This window comes from Ooceraea biroi, chromosome 13 (assembly GCF_003672135.1).
Source record: "Ooceraea biroi isolate clonal line C1 chromosome 13, Obir_v5.4, whole genome shotgun sequence".
In the NCBI taxonomy this organism is placed as follows: Eukaryota; Metazoa; Arthropoda; class Insecta; order Hymenoptera; family Formicidae; genus Ooceraea; species Ooceraea biroi.
The window spans coordinates 4,320,809-4,330,417 of record NC_039518.1 but is presented as its reverse complement, the minus strand read 5'-3'; the positions used below and the strand labels follow the sequence as shown (position 1 = coordinate 4,330,417).

Genomic DNA, 9,609 nt, shown 5'->3' with positions numbered 1-9,609 from the left:
TATTTTATTTCATAAGTTAAACAATATTCTTCGAGTATTAAAATTCCTTCTCTTCTCTCCCTGATCCAAGTGTCCTCATTAGATAATCCAGATAGCACAGAGAATTAAATAAAATTCATTAGTATGTCACGTATTTTGAGTTCATTTTTAGGTGCAAACAGAAAATGTTATGGAATATAAAAAATTTCTTTTTGCATGGAAAAATAAATTTGGAATTTCTGACATACAAATGAATTAAAACTTTATATGTCACTACAGAAATTCTTTTGAAACTCTGTGCTATCTGGCATTCATTTATATATCATAATATATTCCATACGATATAATATAATGTGATATGATAGGGCTCCAGGCGAAGGTCCACTTAAAGAAACCTAACGCGTCAGTAGTGGAACCTCAAAGGTGGTGTGGAAGTCCACTATTTATACATTAATAACATTTTTATATACAGGGTGTTTCCTAAGTTAGTAGACAAACGTAAGGAGCATATTCCTTGGCTTATTTTAAGAAGAAAAGGTCATATAAACATATGTCCTAAACTGCTTTGTTTTCCAAAAAAAGTACATCACTGTTTTCATTCACTTTTCGGATAGCGTGCTTTTGCAGTACGAGTCAACAGCGGTGGGGATGGAGTGGGGATGGTCTCGCGGCGCCGCAAGTGAACACTCGTTTCAGACACTCCAGGTATTTTTGAGCGTGTACGTCAATCAATGGAAAGGAGAGTTGAGGCGTGTATCATGGCTGCAGGTGGACATTTTCAGCAGTTACTGTGATGTTATTATTTTTCTTTTTAGTTACTACTTTCTTTTTCGTTATAATTTTTCTTTTTGGTTACTATTGTTTTTCATTTGTTTCATTTGCAATAACACAAACTGTTCTATAATAAACGAAAAGTGAACGAAAACAGTGATGTACTTTTTTTTGGAAAACAAAGCAGTTTAGGACATATGTTTATATGACCTTTTCTTCTTAAAATAAGCCAAGGAATATCCTCTTTAAGTTTGTCTACTTACTTAGGAAATGCCCTGTATATATATTTTATTGTATTATATCATATAATATATTATACAATATTATATTGTATAATATATATTAATGTTATTAACGTGTAAATAGTGGACTTCCACAACACCTTTGAAGTTCTACTAGTGGCACCTGAGGTTTTTTAAATGGACCTTTGCCTGGAGCTCCATCATATCACATTATATCATATCGTATATAGTATATTATATTGGGTCGTCCGGAAAGTTCGTGCCGATTTTTAATAGATGGCGTTGGAACATGTCTGAATATATCAATGTTACTGAAAACATGCGATTTATATACATATGCTTAAAGGTGACATTTCAACGCATCTTTAGGAAAAAAGTTGTTTCAGATAAATTGATTCGTGTCAGTTTTGTACTCTTTTGAAGATGGAAGAAAACAAAGAACATTTTAGACACTTGATGCTTTTCTATTACCGGAAAGGCAAAAATGCCTCACAAGCAACAAATTCGATATGTTCTGTTTACGGAGAAGGCGCTTTAGCTGAAAGAACCGTACGTAAGTGGTTCGCTAAGTTTAGAGCTGGTGATTTTAACCTTAAAGACCAAGAACGCTCGGGCAGACCCTCTACTACTGATGATGACCAAATCAAGACACTGATCGAGAATAACCCGCGCTACACGACACGTGAATTAGCAGAGATACTGAAAATATCGAAAACCACTGTCCACGATCATGTAGTGAAGCTTGGTTACGTAAGTCGCTATGATGTATGGGTTCCGCATAATTTGGCCGAAAAAATTTAATGGATCGCATTTCCATCTGCGACTTGCTGTACAAGCGCAACGAAAACGTACCATTTTTGAAGCAATTAGTGACGGGTGACGAAAAATGGATCATTTACAACAATGTAGAACGAAAAAGATCCTGGGGTAAGCGAAATGAACCAGCATTAACCACTCCGAAAGCCGGCCTTCATCCAAAAAAAGTCATGCTCTGTGTCTGGTGGGATTGGAAAGGAATCCTATATTATGAGCTCCTACCACACAACCATACGATAAATGCAGATAAGTACTGCTCGCAACTGGACGAATTAAAGACAGCGATTCAGGAAAAACGTCCAGAATTAGCTAATAGGAAGGGCGTCGTGTTCCGTCAGGACAATGCCAGACCTCATGTTTCTTTGACTACCCGACAAAAATTGTTGGAGTTTGGCTGGGATGTGCTACCTCACCCACCGTATTCACCAGACATTGCATCTTCAGACTTTCACTTATTTAGGTCTGTGCAAAATTCTCTTAGCGGCAAGAACTTCAACTCTTTGATCGACATAAAAAACCACCTTGAGAAGTTTTTCGCCGAGAAACCTAAGAAGTTCTGGAAGAATGAGATCTTCCAGTTGCGTGAAAGATGGACAAAGGTTGTGAAACAAAACGGTGCATACATAAGTCAATAAATATTTATCGACATAAAAAAATGTTGCCTTTGAATTTTCCTTCAAAATCGGCACGAACTTTCCGGACGACCCAATAATATATAAATGAATGCCAGATAGCACAGAGAGTTTCAAAAGAATTTCTGTAGTGACATACAAATAAAGTTTTAATTCATTTGTATGTCACAAATTCCGAATTTATTTTTCCATGCAAAAAGAAATTTTTTATATTCCATAACATTTTCTGTTTGCACCTAAAAATGAACTCAGAGTACTTGACATACTGAATGAATTTTTTTAACTCTGTGTTATTTGGATTATCTAATGAGGACACTTGGATCAGGGAGAGAAGAAAAGGAATTTGAATACTCGAAGAATATTGTTTAACTTATGAAATACAATAGTATATAGTTTTAAAATAATATATTTATAAAGTTAAAGTAGTAAATTGTTATAAAAAGTGTAAATTATAAAATATATAATGTTTGTGTAGATTAATAATAATTAAAAAAATTATTAATAATGCGCGAACGGCTACCACCCACGGCCACGGCCACGTATTACTCGTCCATGTGTTCCGCACCCGTCAATTCGGCGAATCAGTTGAAACTGTATCGTGCGCTTAATGTACACTAAGGTGCATTAATTCGCGTGGTAGCGAATATATATATTTATTAATATTAATATATATATTATATATATGCGTATATTATAATATTATATACATGTAATATATATGTATATATATATATATAATAATATATATATTATTATATATAGTAATATTAATAAATATTAATATAAATATTTGCTACCATGCGAATCAATGCACCTTAGTGTACATGTGTGTGTATTAGTGTGTCATGTTGAAATAAAATTTTAGGAAATTAAAGTTAATAAAGGCACAAAAAGTTTTTGTTTATTGTTTTACATAAATTAATAGCCTCATATATCATTTTTGTAGGTGTATATTCTAGCTCTCTGTCGGAAATTGTGGTTTACTTACGTAGATCTGCTATTTTCTTGTTGTGACAATAGATGTAATGTCCTCTCGCATTTGTGTTTACTTCGACAACATATTCAACAGCTGCACCTAATGTATAAGTAATTTCGTTGATTTCTATGTCCATTGGTAGCTTGGAGAGAGTCATCGGACCAGGATAATCGAGTCTTATTGCACATTCGGTCCACGCTAAGCATTCTGTATCAATAACTAAGTGCTCTTCTGTTATCAAAATGGAATCTCTACCTTTATTGTTACAGCAACTATATTTTTTATTTGTTATTGTTGCTGTTCACTGGCGGATCCTGGGGGGGGGGGTTTGTGGTTAAAACCCCTCCTTCCAAATAAAGAAATCAGTTTTGCTGAATTTGTTTAAAAAATCTAGGAAGAAAATGCATTAATCGTTAAAGCAGATTAACGCTTGGGCGCTTACTCGCCGAAACTAACCGAGCGCGCGCGCGTGTGTGTGTGTGTGTGTGTGTGTGTGTACAGGGTGTATCAGACCACCTGTAACACCCGATTTTTTCGTAAACGCGACATTTCAGGGAAAAATGTTTCAGACAAAAGTTGCAAGGTTGGAAGGGGGCCATTCACTGGTGGTAACAGAGTGGTCATTCGCGATCATTTTCAAGGTAATTTGAAGGTCAACTCCAATTTTTTAAACAGAAACCGATATTTTTTATTGCAGATTCTGATTACATGCAAAACAATAAGAAACTTTTGTCTGAAACATTTTTTCAGAAAATGTCTCTTGACCTTGAAATCATCTGGAAAGAATATGATGCAATAATGAACTTTAACTGCTCTTAGCGTAACCCAGGACCAACGACGAGGACATGGCAGTTATTTGGTCCCGTGTGTGTACGTGCTCGCACGCGCGCGCCTGCACGTGTGTATGGAGGCGCGGACCCCACGGCTCGTCAGTTCCGCGGTATTTAGGGACTCCAAATCGCCCTCCGAATGTGTAATGTGTGGTGTAATATGTGTAGTGTGCATGTTTGTGTATTGGGAGTGTATCATATCACCCATGCCAGCCCTTTATCTCGAGAAAGTGCAATATCGCAGAAAAAATAATAGTGTTTACAAATTCTCAAAATGCCTGCCATCTTGATTCACACATCGCCGCAATCGTCTTCTGACGCTGTCAGTAGCTCGCAGAACTTCCTCGTGACTCAGCAACTGGCAGGCGTTCCGGATTCACTCCTTCATGTTGTCTCTTGTTGTTGGACGATGTTGATAAACGATGTCTTTTATTCGGCCCCAAAAAAGAAATCCATGGGAGTCAGGTCTGGGAATCGACGTGGCCACGCCACAGGACCTCCTCTGCCGATCCATCGCCCAGGGTACAGGTCATTGATTACGTGCCGTGCGACCAGCGAGAAATGGCTCGGGCAACCGTCATGCTGCATCCACATCACTGCTCGTGTCTTCAGTGGGACATCTTCCAGAAGCTGGTAGAGGATGTTGTCGAGGAAGTCAGCGTACACATGACCGTTCAGAGTGTTATCGAAGTAGTAGGGCCCGATGATTTGATGTCCGATGAGGCCACACCATGTATTGAAGCTCCACACATGCTGGTTTACTTGTTGCAGCCAATGAGGGTTTTCTTTTGACCAGTAATGGGCATTGTGGATGTTGACCTCTCCATTGCTCTTGAATGTAGCTTAATCGGACCAGAGGATAGATCGATGGAAGCTCTGGCTTTTTAGGCCATTGGTTAATAACCATTGGCAGAAGTCTACGTGTTTCTGACAATCTTCTTCTCCAAGTTCCTGGTGCAGGTTGATGTGGTACGGATGGTAACCACTGGTGTTCAAAATCTTCCATATCGTCATATGACTCACACCGCAATCACCCGAGATCCTTCTGGTCGAATCATGAGGATTCACAACAACGGCAGCCAAAATATCAGGCGCTATTTCGTCTTTCACCGGTGGCCTAATTTGCTGATTTCGATTATGTTGAGGCTGCAGCTGACCAGTCGTTTGCACCCGACGTGCCAAACGCCTGAAAACTTCTCGAGACTGAGGGACACGTTGAGGGTACCTCTTTGCATACAGACGCTCGGCTACCCTGTTATTTCGACGACATTCGCTCAACACCATAAGCATGTCGAAACCTTCCTCATTTGAAAACATGTTTTGCTTGCCGAAGGTTAGCGTTGAATGACGTTTTAACAATCTCTCATAACAATGACAACGTTGCTAATAATCACATTAGTCGATTGGCTTATTTGAGCAATGCTTCCGACTAACAAGGAGATGCCACAACCGGATTTACAAAGAAAATCCCACAAATTTCGTTAGTGTTTATTATACCTTTGTGGCCGGTCATTAGTCCTGGGTTACGCTAAGAGCAGTTAAAGTTCATTATTGCATCATATTCTTTCCAGATGATTTCAAGGTCAAAAGAGACATTTTCAGAACGAATGTTTCAGACAAAAGTTTCTTATTGTTTTGCATGTAATCAGAATCTGCAATAAAAAATATCGGTTTCTGTTTAAAAAATTGGAGTTGACCTTCAAATTACCTTGAAAATAACCGCGAATGACCAATCTGTTACCATCAGTGAATGGCCCCTTTCCAACCCTGCAACGTTGGCTAAAACATTTTTCTCTGAAATGTCGCGTTTACGAAAAAATCGGGTGTCACGGGTGGTCTGATACACCCTGTATATACAGGGTGTCCCATTTTAAATGCCGCAGGCAAAAATCTCGAAAAATATGGGACATACGGAAAAATGTTTCGAACAAAAGTTGCATGGTTTGAAGGGGGCCACATGATGAAAATATGTACTTGACCTTGAGTGACCTTTTCAAGGCCAGGTCAATATGATGGATGTTTTCTTAAATGGAACCCCCTTTTTTATTATATATTCTTGTAGCTTAGTTCGAGAGTTTTCCAAAACACTACCTACTTTTGTTTTTTGCCCAAGCAGTTCCCAAGATATAAAGCGTCAAAGTTGACGTACCGCCGGCATTCGCATTACCCGATGTACACCGCGGGGAGGTTGCTCGGTCGGATTTGTACATCATAGTGGCCCTAAAAAGGGCCGATTTTGTGTATGGGGGTGTGGTAAACAGTACTAGTATTAGTAACTCCAAATGGAATGCACAGTATTTACTAATAAGTAGAGCTCGGACTTCAGTGCCGCTATCCCCACTTCAGGCTCTCGAGCGCCGCGAGAGACGGTGCCTCAAACAATCAAAAAATGTTTCAATTTACGCAACGGTACCTCTCATCTGCTTAGGCCGCTCCACCAGCATAGTCGTCACTGTCTCTCGCGGCGCTCGAGCACCTGGAGTGGGGATAGCGGCACCGAAGTCCGAGTTCTGCTTATTAGTAAATACTGTGCATTCCATTTGGAGTTACTAGTACTAGTACTGCTTACCACACCCCCATACACAAAATCGGCCCTTTTTAGGGCCACTATGATGTACAAATCCGACCGAGCAACCTCCCCGCGGAGTACATCGGGTAATGCGAATGCCGGCAGTATGTCAACTTTGACGCTTCATATCTTGGGAACTGCTTGGGCAAAAAACAAAAGTAGGTAGTGTTTTGGAAAGCTCTCGAACTAAGCTACAAGAATATATAATAAAAAAGGGGGCTCCCATTTAAGAAAACATCCATCACATTGACCTGGCCTTGAAAAGGTCACTCAAGGTCAAGTATATATTTTCATCATGTGGCCCCCTTCAAACCATGCAACTTTTGTTCGAAACATTTTTCCGTATGTCCCATATTTTGCGAGATTTTTGCCTGCGGCATTTAAAATGGGACACCCTGTATACACACACACGCACCGGTCTTCGGCTTCGCTCGCATCCTGTTTACTTGTTCCACCGATTCTCGATTGTCTCGGCTCATCTCGGACCTCAATATCATATGCAGCTCTCTTAGCGCTTGTCTCATCTGATTCTGTATGTGCATGCTTCCTATTCCTATCATTAGTATTTGCATCAGCGAAAAGAGAATCGCGACATTGGGAGATTGTAGCAGTGAGAAAGGAAGCACATCAGTAGAAAGAAAAGCGGTGTTGTATATTCGGTGTTGTATACAAGTTAGGTTAAACGCCTCATAGAAAATCCATTATTCACATTCAGTCAGACAGAAAAAATTTTTTCTTTACGCTCCGAAATTAATTTTCTAGCATTTTCTTTTACGACATTGAAACCTTATAAGAAGTATATAATATTCGTTCATCCTTATTCGCATTTCAGATAGCCTAGTAAATTCGTGTAAAAAAATGAAACGAAGAACTACGATCACCGATTTCTTTAAAAAAAATCGAAATAAAACGAAGATTTTTCACGTCCTCGTCGTTGATCCTAGAGTAAAAACTAAGCGTGATACTAAAAAAAATATTAAACCAAATAAATTTTATCAAAACCCCCCCATTATCGACATCAGGATCCGCTAGTGTTGCTGTTTGATTATTGGTGTTCGCGCCTAGAGCACGGCGTACCGCTCCATGGCGGCGAAATCACCCGACCCGGGAATTTCGGCCACGTCCTCACTGTTTACGTGAGGACCTCGCGCGGCGGCCCCCCCCTCCCGGCCCCCGGGCGGGTAGATCGAGTAGCTCGACTCGCGGGCTGCGGGCCGCGGGGGGGGGGGGTCGCTCCGACTAGAAATTCCTGAGTTAAGTCGCGTGAACACGCCCGAAACGGGAAGACTTATTACGTGATAACGAAGCGATACGCGAGCATTGTAAGATCGGCCACGTGCGCCGAAGAACCTGGTCGTACACGAGAGAACGGCTCCGTACGGCCGGACTGATATTTATTGTGAGAAATAAATGGTCTTAAAGTGAAGTGCCTTAATCTGACCGGCTGATCACCAATCTCTCCACCCGATCGCTCCGGAACTTCTGTTCGGCCCGGATTCCAACCGGCGGATTTCTCCGTCGGCAAACCACCGAACAATTGGTATGATATTTATTGCGATAAGCGTTGCATCTTGTTGATGCTGCCAGTTGTAAATGGTGCATCGTTTTAATATGCTATATGATATGACAGCTTTCATTAAATAAATTACTAGATTGTGGATATTACATGCGCAATTTATGATCCCGGTTGCAGATTAAAAATGTTTTGAATATTAATGCTCTTTCTTTGTATACTTTTTGTTGCGTGCCATATGTGGAAACTGTTATAAAATTTAATATTTCATTGGTCTGTATATTATTATTAGTATAATTATTATAATTCGTCCAGTCGCGGTAACTTACGAGTAATATAATCTATCCACATTGAGAACTGTTTACATATACGTAATAAGCTGATACCAGACAATAGTAAGAATTTGGTCTGTCTCCGGAATTTACTGTTCAATCATTTACTGTTTGTTTTTCAATATCTTTTAAGAAATTATCGATGCGATTGTTTTGCTGCATTCGAATGATATATTGTCGGAATTCTCACTCAAATAGTCGTTTGCAATACTTTTTTCATAACTTTTTTAAAGAGTATGTTCTAATCATATTAGGTGCTATGGAGCATGGAAACTTATTAATGTATTATTTCCAAGTTCCTCAGTTTCGGAAAAAGCAACAGGTAATATATCAGTACAGATTTGAGTATAGGTATCAGTGGTATTTATTTGACTTTTAATATATCTAATATACACCGAACGAAAAAAAATCTGTAAAATCTTCGCCCATATTTATCCTTGAAACATTTCCAACTTCACACTAATTTGATCAAATGTGCGTTATCTATTCTCAGAACACAATCAGGAATACTTGCGCCATCATTATTAAATAATACATTTATATTTCTCAATATAAGTGTTTAAATCACAGTAAGTAAAAGTGAGAGTAACAGAGGTAATAAGTGCGTACCTTAATTGTACTTGAAAATTCGGATTTATATTGCATTTGTAGAATAAGAATAAAGGAGCGCGACATTCCATACATTTTCCTCTTATTTTCAAAAATACAGTAGAACATCGATTAATCGAGCTAATTGAAACCAAGGTAGTTCCGGTTAATTAAATAGTACGGGTAATAAACATGCATAAACATGAATACCCAGTTTATAACTGTAATTAGGCCTAAAATTATTGAATGCATGACTGCTGTATCTTGAAACATCCTATATTACAAATATTTGATTTTTGAAACTGTAGATAATAACTTAACTATTGTGAAGAAGCAATATGTATTTATTACATACAGCAGA

The 9,609-nt window shown here is 38.9% G+C and overlaps 1 pseudogene; it reads left to right on the top strand.

The window, feature by feature from the left end:
- The first annotated feature begins 1,628 nt into the window (after nucleotides 1-1,628).
- Nucleotides 1,629-1,924, top strand: LOC113563172 (annotated as a pseudogene).
- The last annotated feature ends 7,685 nt before the right edge of the window (nucleotides 1,925-9,609 follow it).